Genomic DNA, 16,208 nt, shown 5'->3' with positions numbered 1-16,208 from the left:
ACCTTACCTACATTCCTCAGCTGATGTTCCCATATTTGAAACAAAAGATCGATTTCTTAGAAATTATATATTTGGTCTCTCTGCTACCTTCTCTTCTCTTGAAACTAAAAGTTTTAGCACAGGCGCCACCCTTAGAGTTTCCAGTGCACCAGCATCAGCCTAGGGACCATGTTTTCATCAAAGGATAGAAAGGAAGGAAGCTCAGGCCAGCCTAGGAAGGACCCTACCGCGTGTTACTAACCACTGAGACTGCTGTTCACACAGCCGAGAAGGGGCGGACCCATCATACTCGAGTCAAGAAAACATCATCATCTCCAGAATCATGGGCTGTCGTTCTGGGGTCGAGCCCTACCAAGCTGCAGTTAAAGAACGTTTAATTTTCATACGCCTTTTATATTGCTTCTTTCCTCTCCCTATCTGTCACTAGCTCCTTTCTTATTCATGTAACTAAGGCTGAGTCACCTCAGACCATTGCCTGTGATGCTTGTTCTGTCATACCTTGTGGAGGCATCAAAGATCAACAACAGCTAATTGTTTCAAATAAGCATTTGAAATGATTTACGCCCTGGCCCTCTAATTGATACAGCCACTCCTGGTTCCCATCATTGTGGTCACCTGCAGCTGAGACGCTGATTTTCTGTTCCTACAACCTGGCAACCATGGAGCAGCTAATACTATGTTCTTTAGACCACTCAGGACCAAGGTTAGACTTCCACGGGAGGAGTTTGTGCTGATTTAAAGCCCCTCCTCTATTTCACTAAAGGAACTGCCCCGTCCAACTCTCAGTCTTGTCAATGGCACCCTGTCCTTCTCCCTGTCACACTTCCACCTTAACTGACTCCAGGCCTGCCCTTAGTCACTTGTACAGTATAAGGACTGATGTAAATGGAAAGGACCCCGAGGCATTTTTTAGATGCACATTTGTTCCCCTTCTTCTCCAACTAGGCCCGACACCAGTTGTTCCGCACCTAATGATTAAACTAAGTTGTCTGTTGTAAAAGTAGACGATCTGAGGCACACATTGAAACAGGACACCAACATGCAAATGCCTGGTTGGAATGGATTAAATATTCCGTCCGCACCTTGAATAAGAGCAATTGTTACGCTGTGTGCATGGCAGGCCAGAGGCCCAGATGTCGCCTTTCCACTTGGATAGTCCCTTCGTCAACCAAGTATGAACTGTATGGTGGCTCTTTTTCAGAATTCCACAGCCTAGGATAGTCCATAATGCAAGCTCTCTCTGCTGTTTCCTGAAGTTCAGCATCCTGCAGGTCAGCCCCTGAAGGCAATCCAGCTTCCACCTCTAAATGTCAAGTTTACTTCGTGCCTCGCACGGCAAGGGGAGAATTTGGCGTTCCTCAGAAGTGCAAAAGGATGCAAAGAACTCAAGCCGTTCCAAGAGCTTACTCATCACTCCACCCTCAACCAGCCCAAGCAGATAGATGGTGGTACTGTGGAGGACCTTTACTGGACACTCTGCCAGATAACTGGAGCGGTACTCATGCTCTAATCCAATTGGCTATCCCTTTCACCCTGGCATTTCATCAGTTTGAGAAGGTTAAAAACATAACACCAGAAACCAAGAGACACTCTTTATGAGTCCTCTGATCCTCAAGTTTATATAGATGCCATTGGAGTCCCACAAGGAATGCCAGATAAATTTAAAGCATGAAATCAAATAGCTGCAAAGTTTGAATCTACGTTGTTGTGGTAGGTAACCATTAATAAAAACATGGACTAGATAAATTATATTTATTACAATCAACAATACTTTGTGAATTACACTAAGGACGCTATCAGAGGAATAGCTGCACAATTAGGACCCACCAGCCAAATGGCTTGGGAGAACAGAATAGCCTTAGACATGATATTAGCAAAAAAAAAAAAAAGGTGTTTGTGTCATGATAAGCACTCAGCATTGTACCTTTATTCCAAAAAATAGTACCCCTGATGGAACTATAACCAAGGCATTACAAGGTTAGTTTAAACCAAAAGCAAGTTTAACAGCTTTGTCTGATGAACTCACCAAGGATTCTAGAATCAGTGACCCTTTTACTAAAATTATAGAAAAATGGTTCAGCGAGTAGAAAAGAATTCTGACCTCAATTCTCACCTCATCCACTCTTGTTACTGGTGTACTCATGCTGGTAGGATGCTCTTATCCCTCGCCTTCGAGGATTTGTAGGAAGCTTTTCTCTACTGCTCTCTGTAAACTGTTTCCTAAGCCTCCTCCATCCTACTCAGAAAGACTACTTCTTTCAGAAGACCCAACAGAGCAACTAGGCCAAGACATGTTAAACGAGTTTGAAGAGGAATTATAAAGTAAAAGAAGGGCAAATTGTAATAAGTGAAATAAAGGTTCCTCTTCAAATTCTCTTAGCCTATTAAGAATAGTCTCTTTCTCCAGGTTAATCTACTCAAAGGCCTTTGTTACATCTGATAGCTAAAATAAAGAAATCAGGGTATTTTGTGTTCTTAGTTCTTACATTTTAGCCTAGGTATCTGCCCTGACATGCCTGGATAAGCCTGGGCAAGGCTTATGTCATGGCTTGTTCCTCTTTCCTTAGAAGTATTTTTGCTTCTCTAAGCATTCCATAAGCTACTTGCTCTTTTCCTTTGTTCTCCTCTGCCCTTACCTCTTTAGGAAACTTTTAAGTTGTTAGCCAATCGGGTACAGCCTAGAATGTGAGGTCTGGTTCCAGCCAATGGAATCAGGACACAGCAATAGGGCCAGATGCATTAGACATAAGTATGCCTGTTCTTCCTTTGTTCAGTGCACTCTCGTGGCATGACTGCTGGTGAGCAGTGCCCTTTCTGCAGAGAGTAAAAGAAAGCCTTGCTGAGAAACCTTTTGTCTGAATGCTGACTCTTCCCTGCAACATCAGAAGATAAGCTCTTATTCCCAACACTAGGGAGCAACATACAGGGCAAAGGAAATGCCCACTTAAGTCCTATAGACCAACAGAGTCATGACATCGTTGAGGTTTCGGGTGAATGACTTTGAGGGTGATTTGTTTTTCCACAACAGAAAACTGACACAGCTGGTCTAGTTCTGTAGAGGATTCTTCCAGTTCTCACTGGAGGGTGAAAGCCTGGGTGCCCGCATTCTGGAAGCAGAATGGAGGAAGATGGATTGCAGTTGTTGGGGTGGTATGACATTTGTAACGTGTGCAGTTGTCTTTTTTTGAGATAGAGTCTTGCTCTGTTGCCCAGGCTAGAGTGCAGTAGCACAATCTCAGCTCATTGCATCCCCTGCCTCCCACGTTCAAGCCATTCTTCTGCCTTAGCCTCCTGAGTAGCTGGGATTACAGGCATGAGCCACTACACCTGGCTAATTTTTATATTTTTAGTAGAGACAGGGTTTCACCATGTTGGCCAGGTTGGTCTCAAATGCCTGACTTCAGGTGATCCACCCACTTCAGCCTCCCAAAGTGCTAGGATTACAGGCATGAGCCACCATGCCTAGCCAATCTGTGCAATTTTTAATGTATGTAGGATTTAAATTTTGAACATATATTCATCCATGTATCTCCCACCAAAGTGAAGAAATAGGCCAGTTCCAACATCCCAGAAAGTTCTGTCTCATCTCCTCCTAGTTGCTTACCTTCCACTTATAACCACCCCTCTGGCTTCTACCATTATAAATGTGTTTGGCCTGTTTTTGAACATGAAAGAGTCATAGAATGTTGATACGGTTTGGCTGTGTCTCCACCCAAATCTCATCTTGAATTGTAGTTCCCATAATCCCCAAGTGTCATGGGAGGGACCTGATGGGAGGTAATTGAATCATGGGGCAGTTACCCCTATGCTGAACTCGTGATAGTCAGTGAGTTCTCAAGAGATCTTACGGCATAAGGAGCTTTTCCCCCTTTGCTCAATACTCCTTCCTGCCATCATGTGAAGAATGATGTGTTTGCTTCCCCTTCCACCACGACTGCAAGTTTCCTGAGGCTTCCCCAGCCATGCTGAACTATGAGTCAATTAAACCTTTCCTTTATAAATTACCCAGTCTGAGGTATGTTTTTATCAGTAGCATAAGAATGGACTAATACAAATGTGCACTCTTTGGGGTTTGGCTTTTTTTGCTGAACATTATGTCTGTGGGATTTTGCATGTTGTTTCATATAACAGTCATTTAAAAATGGTTATATAACATTCAAATAATTTATCAGTACCATGCCTACTCAATCTTCTTAGGATTTATGCAGACGTCACCAGGCTAGCCCCCTGTCACTTGCCACTCTACTTATTCAACTTCTGACTTAAGAATAAGACAAGAAAACAAACAAAAAACCCTCACCTACAAGCTGGTGCAGGGTGTGTATGAATGGCTTCTCTTGTTCTGTGCCCAGTCCCTGTGAATCCTTCCTCGTAATCCTCCACAGCAATGCCATGCATATCCCTCTCCAATGGCAGAGACAAGGTTTCCTGTTGTCCCCTTTGACTCTGCCTTCCCTCAGTACTTAACATTTTCCACAAAGGAAAGTATACTGCATACACTATTTGGAATCCTGCATTTCTTTTTTTTTTTTTTTGAGACAGAGTCTCAGTCTTGTCACCCAGGATGGAGTGCAATGATGGAATCTCAGCTCACTGCAACCTCCACATCCTGGGTTCAAGCAATTCTCCTGCCTCAGCCTCCTAAGTGGCTGGGATTACAGGCACCCGCCACCATGCCCGGCTAATTTTTGTATTTTTAGTACAGACAGGGTTTCATCATGTTGGCCAGGCTGGTCTCACACTCCTGATCTGAGATGATCTGGCCACCTTGGCTTCGCAAAGTGCTGGGATGACAGGTGTGAGCCACCGGACCTGGCTGGCTTTTCCACTTAAGAATAAAAGTGAAGCATCATTTAAAAACTTTTTAAAATATCCTTTTCAATGTTGCATAGCATTCTAACTCAGGGATGTATTATAATTCAGTCTCTTATTGTTCACTAGTCATTTGAGGTTTTTGCTGTTATAAATAATGCTGCAATGAACATCTCTATGCACAAATCTTTGAATTTCAATCATATCTTTAGACTCAGAAATAAAATTACTGAGTCAAAGAGAGTATAACATTTGTTTGTTTGTTTTTTAAACAGAGTCTCACTTTGTCAATCAAGCTGGAGTGCAGTGGGGTGATCTCAGCTCACTACAACCTCTGCCTCCCAGGTTCAAGAAATTCTCCTGCCTCAGCCTCACGAGTAGCTGGGATTATAGGCATGTGCCACAACATTCAGCTATTTTTTCTGTTTTTAGTAGAGATGGGGCTTCACCGTGTTGGCCAGGCAGGTAGATCTCAAATTCCTGACCTCAAGAAATATGCCTGTCTTTAACAGAAAGCAGACGTCCAGTCAGGAACAACAGGGATGAAAGGAATCAGGTGAACACTGAAGAAAATTAGTAAAATTCGTCTTAGGCATAAAGATAGCCAAATAGTGAAGGGTTTTATTATATCTAACTTTTAATATAATTACAGGAAATTACAGTGAACTCGAATCCACTCCAGGAAGTTAAAAGAACACAGACGCATGCAAGGGCTCGGGCAAAACCAGAAGCTTTCCTTCCAGCTAAATACTACTCAAGCCTCAGGCTTGTGATGGAGAAATCAACAAATAGGTCTTACTCACTGACACAGACTAACAAGAAATCATTGATAATCGTCACTCACAAAGCTACCTTAATGACTCTAGGGAAGTGAGTGGCTCCTTTTCTGATTTGGTTCAACCTGGTGAAAGTATCTTATAATGACAGAATAGTCTTCAAGTTATTGTTTGCATTTGTTGACCATCTGTCTCTCCCACTAGACTATAAACTCCTAGAAGGCGAGAACTGATACTCAATTCTGAATTTTTAGCACCTAAAATTGCCTAGGACATAAAGGGTATTTATTTAAATGTTTATCAAGGTTAAAAGAAGGTGGCTCACGCCTATAATCACAACACTTTAGGAGGCTGAGTTGGGAGAATTGCTTGACACCAAAAGTTTAAGACCAGCCTGGGCAACACAGTGAGCCTGTCTCTACAAAAATTTTGTTTTAAAATTAGCCAGGTGTGGTGGCATGTACCTGTAATCCCAGCTACTCCGGAAGCTGAGGTGGGAGGACCACTTGAGCCCAGGACTTCGAGGCTGCAGTGCCCTATGATTATACCCTTGCATTTCAGCCTGGGCAACAGAATGAGACCCAGATTCTAAAAAATAAAATTAAAAAGTGTCTCATCTTTGTTCTAATGTCCAATTAAAAATTAAGATCATGTTAATGAGGTTTTGAAAAATGTTTGAGGCCAGAAATTCTTCATATACTGTCCATCTGAGTAAAATACACCATTCACCTAAATGAAAATTACACTGAATACAGTGTGTAAATATATTTTTGATGCATCTTTAAAAGGCATTGGTAGCACAAAAAGAGAAGAAATCACCACTTAAAATTAACCTTTTGCATCTTTTTTTTTTTTTTTTTGAGACAGTGTCTTACTCTGTCACCCAGGCTGGAGTGCAGTGGTGCAATCACAGCTCACTTCAGCCTTGACCTCCTGGGGTCAAGCAATCCTCCCACATTAGCCTTCCAAGTAGCTGGGACTACAGGCATGAGCCACCACGCCTGGCCAGCATCTCTGACTTTTTGAAATATAAAATCATGGGAGACCTCAGAATGCTGTACAGTTACATTGGTTTCAGGCTCCGTTATGCTTACTGCTTTGTTTATTTGTTCATTAGATTTGAAAGGGCATTGTGTCTTCTGAGAACATAAGGGACTTTGCAAAGGATTATCAAACCCAAAATACTCTTCAGATCATTTACATCTACTGAGAGCGATCAAATAAAGGAGAGTCGTAAGAAAATCCAACTAGAAAACGAGATGGAAAAGGCGGTGAAGATGGTTGGTATAATTGATTACTGCTGAATCACAGCTAAATATGCAATGATTGCTCTGCTTTCCATAAAAAACTATACAATAAGGCTGGACACAGTGGCTCAAACCTGTAATCCCAGCACTTTGGGAGGCTGAGGCAGGCGGATCATGAGGTCAGGAGATCAAGACCATCCTGGCCAACATGGTGAAATCCCATCTCTACTAAAATACAAAAAAATTAGCCAGGTGTGGTGGTGTGCACCTGTAATCCCAGCTACTCGGGAGGCTGAAGCAGGAGAATCACTTGAACCTGGGAGGCAGAGGTTGCAGTGAGCCAAGATCACGCCACTGCACTCCAGCCTGAGTGACAGATGGAGACTCTATCTCAAAAAAAGCAAGAAACTACATAATAAGCCCCCCCCCCACAGTCTCTCTCCCTCTCTTTAGAGGCAGGGTCTCACTCTGTCACCCAAGCTAAGTGCAGTGGCACGATCGTGGTTCACTGCCAACTTGAACTCCTGGGTTCAAGTGATTCTCCTGCCTTACCCTCTCAAATAGTCAGGACTACAGATGCACACCATCATGCCTGGCTAATTTTTAAAAATGTTTGTAGAGGTAGGGTCTTGCTATGTTTCCCAAGCTAGTCTCAAACTCCAGGGCTCAAGTGATCCTCCCACCTCAGCCTCCCAAAGTGCTGGCATTACAGGCATGACCCACCATGCCTGGCCAGTCTCTTATTTTTCTGCCTTTTAACTGAGACACTCCCTGCATGCATTTATTACCAACAAGTGTAACAATAGAACCAATTTCACTGAGCATGTATATGTGCTGGACGCCGTGCTAAGCACTTAACTGGCATTGTCTTATGTTGCATTCTCAACAATTTTATGAAATGGCCACTACTTTTATCACCATTTTGAGATCATTAAAGCTTAGAGGGGCTGAGTATCTGCTCATTATCACACAGCAAGTATGGGAATGGCATCTGAACTCAGATGTGTCTGACTTCAGAAAACTCGCTTTTACCCCGTACCCAGCACCAGTTCTACCAAGGCACCCCATGGAGACCACTTATATTTGGAGACTGAGGTCTTGTAGCTCACTCAGAAGCAGCTCCGTTTCCCTGATTTTATGTAGCATCATACAACCCATTGAAAAGGCGCCATGTGTTTAAAGCTAAGAGGCCTAGAACCTGTGACAGCTGGAATGGATGGTCCTGCCCAGGCATGTACACTTACCTGTATGTTCAGGAGGAGGGCTAGCCATGTCCCCAGCCTGCCAATCTCATGCTAGTACCTCCCACGGACCAATCCTGACAGAGCCAGGGATCAAGGGAGCCCAGCGATGCAGCCTCCTGGGACACAGGACTAGACAGAGAAGGGCGGGACCTGGACCTGGGAGAGCAGGGGAGAGTCAGTGACTGGCCTCCTGTACTCACGCATTTTCCTCTGCTGTCAGTGAGGTTTGTTGCTTGATGGTAGGGAGTAAATATGACGTAAGAGAAACAACGATCCTCATTTGCAGCCCCAGGAGTAGTTAGAAGGAGAAGAAAGGGAAGTGGATGAAGCAGGCAGACATGAGTGTCCTGGGCTTCAGCTCTGCTCTCTCTGAGCCGAAGCGCCAGCAAACATGGAGGGGGGCTCCTGCCCTCTTTCTTGGATTTGTGCTTGAGCATTTGAAGAAAAGGCCTAGTGGCTCACGCCTGTAACCCCAACACTGTGGGAGGCTAAGGCAGGAAGATTACTTGAGGCCAGGTGTTGGAGACCAGCAACATAGTGAGATCCCGTCTCTACCTAAATAAATAAGCAAGCTGGGCGTGGTGGCGCATGCCTGTGGTCCCAGCTCCAGGTGGGAGGATCGCTTGAGCCTAGGAGGTCAAGGCTGCAGTGAACTGTGATTGTGTCACTGGACTCTAGCCTGGGCGACAGAATGAGACCCTATGTCTAAAACAAGGAAAGGAAGGGAAGGGGAGAGGGAAGGGGAGGGGAAGGGGGAAGGGGAAGGGGAAGGGGAAAGGGAAGGAAAAAAGAAAAGGAAAGGGAAGAAAACACAAAAGCAAAGGCTGATGAACCACAGAATAGAATGCTGGAAATCGAGGCTCTGCAGGACTGAGAGGCTGACGTAGGACGGCAGAGCAGTGGCTAAATCCAGCTCTGTGGCCCCTGGTGCAGGGTCTTTATTGATAATATTAAAAATATTTTAAGTTTCAGGATCCATGGGCAGGGTGTGCGGGTTTGTCACACAAGTAAACGTGTGCCGTGCTGACTTGCTTGTCTTGTTTGGATGTCAATGTTGTGTTGCCCTCATAGTGAGGGAGAAGTATTTTCTCTCTCTCTTTTAAAAAATTTTCTAGAAGTGTTTGTATAAGAGTAGAGGAGCAAGTTCCTTGAAAGTTGATGGTACTAACCAGTAAAACCATTTGGCCTGAAATTTTTTGTTTTTTTTTTTGAGACGGAGTTTTGCTCTTGTTACCCAGGCTGGAGTGCAATGGCGTGATCTCGGCTCACCGCAACCTCTGCCCCCCTGGGTTCAGGCGATTCTCCTGCCTCAGCCTCCTGAATAGCTAGGATTATAGGCACCAGGCACCTGCCACCACGCTCGGCTAATTTTTTGTGTTTTTAGTAGAGACAGGGTTTCACTTTATTGGTCAGGCTGGTCTGAAACTTCTGACCTCCGGTGATTGACCTGCCTTGGCCTCCCAAGTGCTAGGATTACAGGTGTGAGCCACTGAGCCTCTCCAACAAGGTCCTTTGTATGCACAATTCTGATTTAGTAGATTTAGGGTAAGATCTGAGACTCAGTATTTCTAACAATCTCCAGCTGATGCTATTGCTGCTAGTCTGGGGATTATCCTGAAGTGCAAGGTGATGGACAGACATTAGAGAGACCAGGCAGAATTCAGAGGCTAGATACAGAACAGCAAACCAGGCACTGAGACTTCAAAGTCTCGAGACCCAGAGTTTTGTTCTTTTCTTTTTTTGAGATGGAGTCTTGCTCTATCATCAGGCTAGAGTGCAGTGGCATGATACCGGCTTCCTGCAACTTCCATTTTCCGGTTTCAAGCAATTCTCCTGCCTCGGCCTCCTGAGTAGCTGGGGTTACAGGCACGCGCCACCATGCTCAGCTAATTTTTTTTGTATTCTTAGTAGAGACGGGGTTTCACCAGGTTGACCAGGATTGTCTTGATCTCTCGTGATCCACCCGCCTCGGCCTCCCAAAGTGCTGGAATTACAGGCTTGAGCCACTGCGCCCGGCCTGAAATTTTTTTTTGCAGGAAGATTTTCTACTGATGACTATATTTCGGAGTTTTCAAATCTACAGCATACCATTGTTCATAATCTTCTTATTTTCTGTCTCTTAAAAAGATTTCTGGGCTGGGCGCAGTGGCTCATGCTTGTAATCCCAGAACTTTGGGAGGCTGAGGTAGGTGGATGACAAGGTCAGGAGATTGAGACCATCCTGGCTAACACAGTGAAACTCTATCTCTACTAAAAATACAAAAAAAAAAAAAAAATTAGCCAGGCGTGGTGGCATGCGCTTGTAGTCCCAGCTACTCGGGAGGCTGAGACAGAAGAATTATTTGAATCCAGGAGGTGGAGGCTGCAGTGAACCAAGATGATGCCATTGCACTCCAGCCTGGGCGACAGAGCAAGACTCTGTCTCAAAAAAAAAAGGTCTCTCTGAAGTTCTATTCCTGGTGTCATACTTCCGTGCTTTCTTTCGTTACTCCTATATCGTGCGAGATACTTGTCAAGTTAATCAATCTTTTCCAAGAACTAACTTTGACCTCAATCTTTTCCAAGAACTAACTTTGACTCTCTTGAATGTATTTTTGTTTTTATGTTCGTTAAATTTGTTCTGGCCAGGTGTGATGGCTCATGCCTGTAATCCCAGCAATTTGGGAGGCTAAGGTGGGTGGACTGCTTGAGCTCAGGAGTTCAAGACCAGCCTGGGAAACATAATGAGACCCTGTCTCCACAGAAAAATACAAAAATTAGGCGGGCATGGTGGTGCACACCTGTAATACCAGCTACTTGGGAGGCAGAGGTGGGAGCATTGCTTGAGCCCAGGAGGTGGGTCAAAGCTGCAGTGAGCTGTGACCAACCAGTGCACTCCAGCGTGGGTGACAGAGGGAGACCCTGTCTCCAAAACAAAACAAAAAAACACAGGTTTTTGCGGGAGGCTGCTGAAGAGGTGGAAGCAAGGGTGAGGCAGCAGCAGGGGCCAGCAGGGGAGGGTGCTGGCTCTAGCAGAGTGGCCAGGACTTGGTAGTGGCTGCTGTGGAACAGGAAGGACAGCAAGGGGTCCAGGATAGCTCCCTGTCATCTGCAACAGCTGCGCACTCTTCCACGGGGGCCCCAGGACACCAGACACTGGGTGGAAAGGATGAGTTGGTTTGGGAGAGAGGGACTCAGCAGTCTTGGAAACAGAACCAGCTGAGACCATACCCTCTGCAGGGCAGGGCTGTGTCTGTTCTGCATGGGGCTGCTCGCCTCTGCCAGGCATCACAGTGATTGGCATGTGATAGACACTCCATAAACGAATGAAAGAACAACCAAAAAATCTACGTCCTGAACTCACTAGCTGAGCACCTTAGCCTGCCTAGACTCAGTGATGCCTGCACAGCCCTCCAATCTGAGTCTGGGCTTACGCTGCCCCCCAACACACACCAGACAAAGCTGCGATGTGCCTCGTGACAGCTGATGGTGACATTTCCAGGAATCTTGAGAGCCAATTTTTAATCACAGTCATTATATAAAATTAAATTGCACATCTGTTTTCAACTCCTCATTCACCGATTCTGGTGGGAATATTTACACCATGGAAATTGGCAAAACCATACATCAGGGCGGATCTCATTGTTTTACTCTAGGTTCTAGACTTAAGAAAGTGATGAAGGCAATGTTCATAATGCAACTTCAATTTAAAATGCGTTGTATCTGCAGCCATCACATTGTAAACAGGGCAAAAGAATGGAGGAAATTTGATCTTCAAAAACTATTATCCTGGCCATGTGTGGTGCCTCACGCCTGTAATCCCAGCACTTTGGGAGGCCGAGGCGGGCGGATCATGAGGTCAAGAGATCAAGACCATCCTGGCCAACATGGTGAAACCCCGTCTCTACTAAAAACACAAAAATTAGCTGGCCTTGGTGGTGCACACCTGTAGACCCAGCTACTCGGGAGGCTGAGGCAGGAGAATTGCTTGAACCTGGGAGGCGGAGATTGCAGTGAGCCGAGATCACGCCACTGCACTCCAGCCTGGTACCTCGCGATGGAGCGAGACTCTGTCTCAAAAACAAAAAACTATTCTCCCATTTAGCAAAGAAATGGTTTATGTCATTAACGTAGGAGTAAAGTTCTGACATTTATGACGTTTCACTGAAGACACATTCTCATTGTTTCACTTTTGTCTTGTAAAATACATAAATGAAAATAACCAACATTCATGTTGGAGCTATATTTGTTTACCAATTACAGTCATAGCTTGGATGCAAGACAACATTTGGCAAAAATCAACAAAAGCATTAGCTATTAACTCTGGCTATATGGAGTTGTAAGAAAGAGTATTGTATATTTTGTTAGTGTAATTGTGCACTACACATCCTATATATCAATACAATTTATAATGCTCATGTAAGGTATACTTATTCATTCCAAGTTTGTTTGTACGTTCCCGGAGAGCTGGTTGTTAGCTGTTTACCAGCACACCACTGCACTTGCCAATTGCTAACCCTCAGCTGAAAGTATTGTTCTCCTGAACAGGGCACGAGAAGGGGACGGAGCCGAGACAACAGTGAGCACTGCACGGGAATCAGAGATCGCTGCCCAGGGAGTGGGGGAGATGCTGTTTATCCAGCAGCAAGGACGTGGGCAGGCTGGATAATTTAAATGAGAATACAAAGAAGGCTGAGTTCTGATCAAGGTGCCATTTACATTTTATACTCACCACCTTCTATTGCGAGGCTCACTGGCATTGGTTTTTGTTTAGTTCCACAAACGTACAACAAAAAGATTCTCCAGATAATCTTTGGGAACCAGACCCCTGGGCCTGGACAAAATGGACCCATCTTTGGAGCGTCATCTCCATCATGGGAAGTTGACTGCAAATGAGAAAGGAAGTTAACAGCCAAGGTCGGGGTAGGCGCTGCCACGCAGCCTCACCTGGGCTCGTCTGTGACTTACATTCCCTGGAAGGGAGGGTTCTATCTGAGGTGCTGGCTTCTGCTCCCCAGGGAGCTGGCGCTGGTTCTCTGTAGTTCAGGATGCTTCAAGGAGTGCTTCTCAAGGAGGGGCTGCGTCCTCGTGGCTCTGAGATTCGCTCCTGACTCTTTTTCAACACACACTGCTTGGATTAGAGGAATGTCACTTAGGATTTTCTATCTCAGGTTTTCCCATCTCTTAACTGGGACCAAACCTTTGTAGGGGAGGAAAAATTTATTTTCCTCATCCATCACTAGGGTCATGGCTGGGAGCCCCTGTCAACATGAGAAAACCATACACTGTTTTTTCTTTTTTTTTTTTTGAGACGGAGTTTTGCTCTTATTACACAGGCTGGAGTGCAATGGCGCGATCTCGGCTCACCGCAACCTCCGCCTCCTGGGTTCAAGCAATTCTCCCGCCTCAGCCTCCTGAGTAGCTGGGATTACAGGCACGCGCCACCATGCCCAGCTAATTTTTTGTATTTTTAATAGAGACGGGGTTTCACCATGTTGACCAGGATGGTCTCGATCTCTTGACCTCGTGATCCACCCGCCTCGGCCTCCCAAAGTGCTGGGACTACAGGCTTGAGCCACCGTGCCTAGCCCACGTTTTATTTAATATAGCCATGAACCTCATAAAGATGCTTCAGTCAACAACAGACCAAATACACAATAGTGTCCCACATGATTATAATACCGTATTTTACTTGTACTTTTCCTATGTTTAGATACACAGATACTTACCATTGAGTTTCAGTCACCTGCAGTGTTCAGCACAGTGGCGTGCCATGAAGGCTTGCAGCCTGGAAGCAATCAGCGGGCCCAGAGCCAGGTGTGCGGCAGGGCGTGCCTCTAGGTCTGTGAAGTTCCCACAGTGAGAAAACGGCCTAGTGACGCATTCCTCAGGACATCTCGCATCGTTCGATGATGCAAGTTTTACATCACATGGGAACCTTCAGAAATGACAACCCAAAGAAACAGACACCTGCTTTTTTGTCTGTTTTGTGATGGAGTCTTGCTCTGTCACCCAGGCTGGAGTGTGGTGGTGCAATCTCAGCTCACTGCAACCTCCACCTCCTGGGTTCAAGCGATTCTCCTGCCTCAGCCTCCCAAGTAGCTGGGATTATAGGCGTGTGCCACCATGCCCAGCTAATTTTCGTATTTTTAGTAGAAATGGGGTTTCACCATGTTGGCCAGGCTGGTCTTGAATTTCTAACCTCAAGTGATCCGCCCACCTCAGCCTCCCAAAGTGCTGGGATTACAGATGTGAGCCACTGTGTCCAGCTGACACCTGTGTATTTTTACACTGCTAAGTCTGATGAAGAAGTGGACAGGTATGAGGGATACCTGGACAAAGGGGGTGTGATCCATGGGGAATAAGCTGGGGGACTCAGCAGGGCCCATGTGCCCAAGTGTCTTCAGAGATGGAGAGTTCCTCTCCTCTGGGGACAGGGAGGACACCTGTGGAATGAGGGTCCTGGGCCTGCTGCAGGGGCAGGGGGTGAGGGGAAGGTGAGAGTGATCTTCCTGCTTCTGCTGTTTCCTCAAAACACCAAGGTGCCACATTCTGGGATGGTGTGTCCTGAACCCGTCACCTTCCCCAAGAAGGGCTGTGGGGGCATCCTGCTGTCAGAACAAGCTGCACTGTGGTTTGCGAACCTGCTGTTACCATGGAGTTGGCTGTGGGTGTCATCTTTACCTTTGCTTTATTTTTTGAAAGTACAGGTATCCAAATAGAAAGAATGGAAAGCTATCCATTCTTGCCATTTAGATGGGAGAAAACCTTGGCTAATGAGATGATGTTTAGCTGTGTCTCTATAGGTACTGAGGATTTTTTTAAAAGTACCAGGCTCCAACTGGGTGTGGTGGCTCACACCTGTAATCCCAGCACTTTGGGAGGCTGAGGCAGGCAGATCACGAGGTCAAGAGATCAGGACCGTCCTGGCCAACTTGGTGAAACCCTGTCTCTGCTAAAAATACAAAAATTAGCTGAGCATGGTGGTGCACACCTGTAGTCCCAGCTACTTGGGAGGCTGAGGCAGGAGAATCTCTTGAACCCAAGGTTGCAGTGAGCCGAGATCACGCCTCTGCACTCCAGCCTGGGCAACAGAACAAGCTCTGTCTCAAAAAAGAAAAATGAAAAACGAAATGAGATAGGTCAAGTTAGCAGATCCAGAGATATGGCCACCAGCTCACTGTGGTCCGGTCGGGGTGCCTGTGTCTCTCTCACAGTCAGCATAGAGGACCAGGTCAGGAACGGGACAGAGGAGCCAGGCTTTTGCTGCTTCTGACCGCCTAGCAGGCATACTCTAAGCAGCGGGCTACACGGAGGCACCAAGCAGGTCCGGGTCGTGTGACGTTCTCAAGAGGCTAGTTTGGTCTGGTCTGACTCATCTGCTCTTCCTGGTAGCCGTTTGTGGAGAAGTGTGGGCTCTGTCTTCCACAAAGTCTGTTGTGCCCATTATCCTGCCATCCTTCCAGGACCTCAGCTTGGCTTATACCAGCACCTGCTGGCAAGTGTGGGTGTCAGAAAACGAGAATGCTTACAAGTTCATCCTATGGGAGGGAGCTCTGGATGCAAGGGTGAGACCCGCTGGAGTGCAGCACACGGGAACAGATGGGCTGGGGGCACGAGGCTGACTCCACATGGCCTAAGATGGGCCAGGGATCCTGAGGGTTTCATGAGCTAAACACTTTGCGGCTTTTAGAGAAACTTCCCTTCCCAAGGCGCCTGAATCTGTAAGGTCATCAAAGGAACCACTCAGCGATGAAGAGATTTTTCTTCCACCAATACAGGAAGTGGGAACTAGGCCAGAGCTCGTTATTCTAAAGGGGGATGAAGGAGGCAATCTCTTTCTATTAGAGGAATGTTTTCTCTTGTTTTTTTTGACAGTTTCGCTCTTGCTGCTCAGGCTGGAGTGCAATAGTGCAATCTCAGCTCACCGCAGCCTCTGCCTCCCAGGTTCAAGTGATTCTCCTGCCTCAGCCTCCCGAGTAGTTGGGATTACAGACATGCACCACTATGCCCAGCTAATTTTGTATTTTTAGTAGAGATGGGATTAATCCATGTTGGTCAGGCTAGTCTTGAACTCCCAACCTCAGATGATCCACCTGCCTCGGCCTCCCAAAATGCTGGGATTACAGGCGTGAGCCACTGTGCCTGGC

The sequence above is a fragment of the Callithrix jacchus genome, chromosome 4, assembly GCF_049354715.1.
Source record: "Callithrix jacchus isolate 240 chromosome 4, calJac240_pri, whole genome shotgun sequence".
Taxonomy (NCBI): domain Eukaryota; kingdom Metazoa; phylum Chordata; class Mammalia; order Primates; family Cebidae; genus Callithrix; species Callithrix jacchus.
This window is presented reverse-complemented; position numbering follows the sequence as displayed.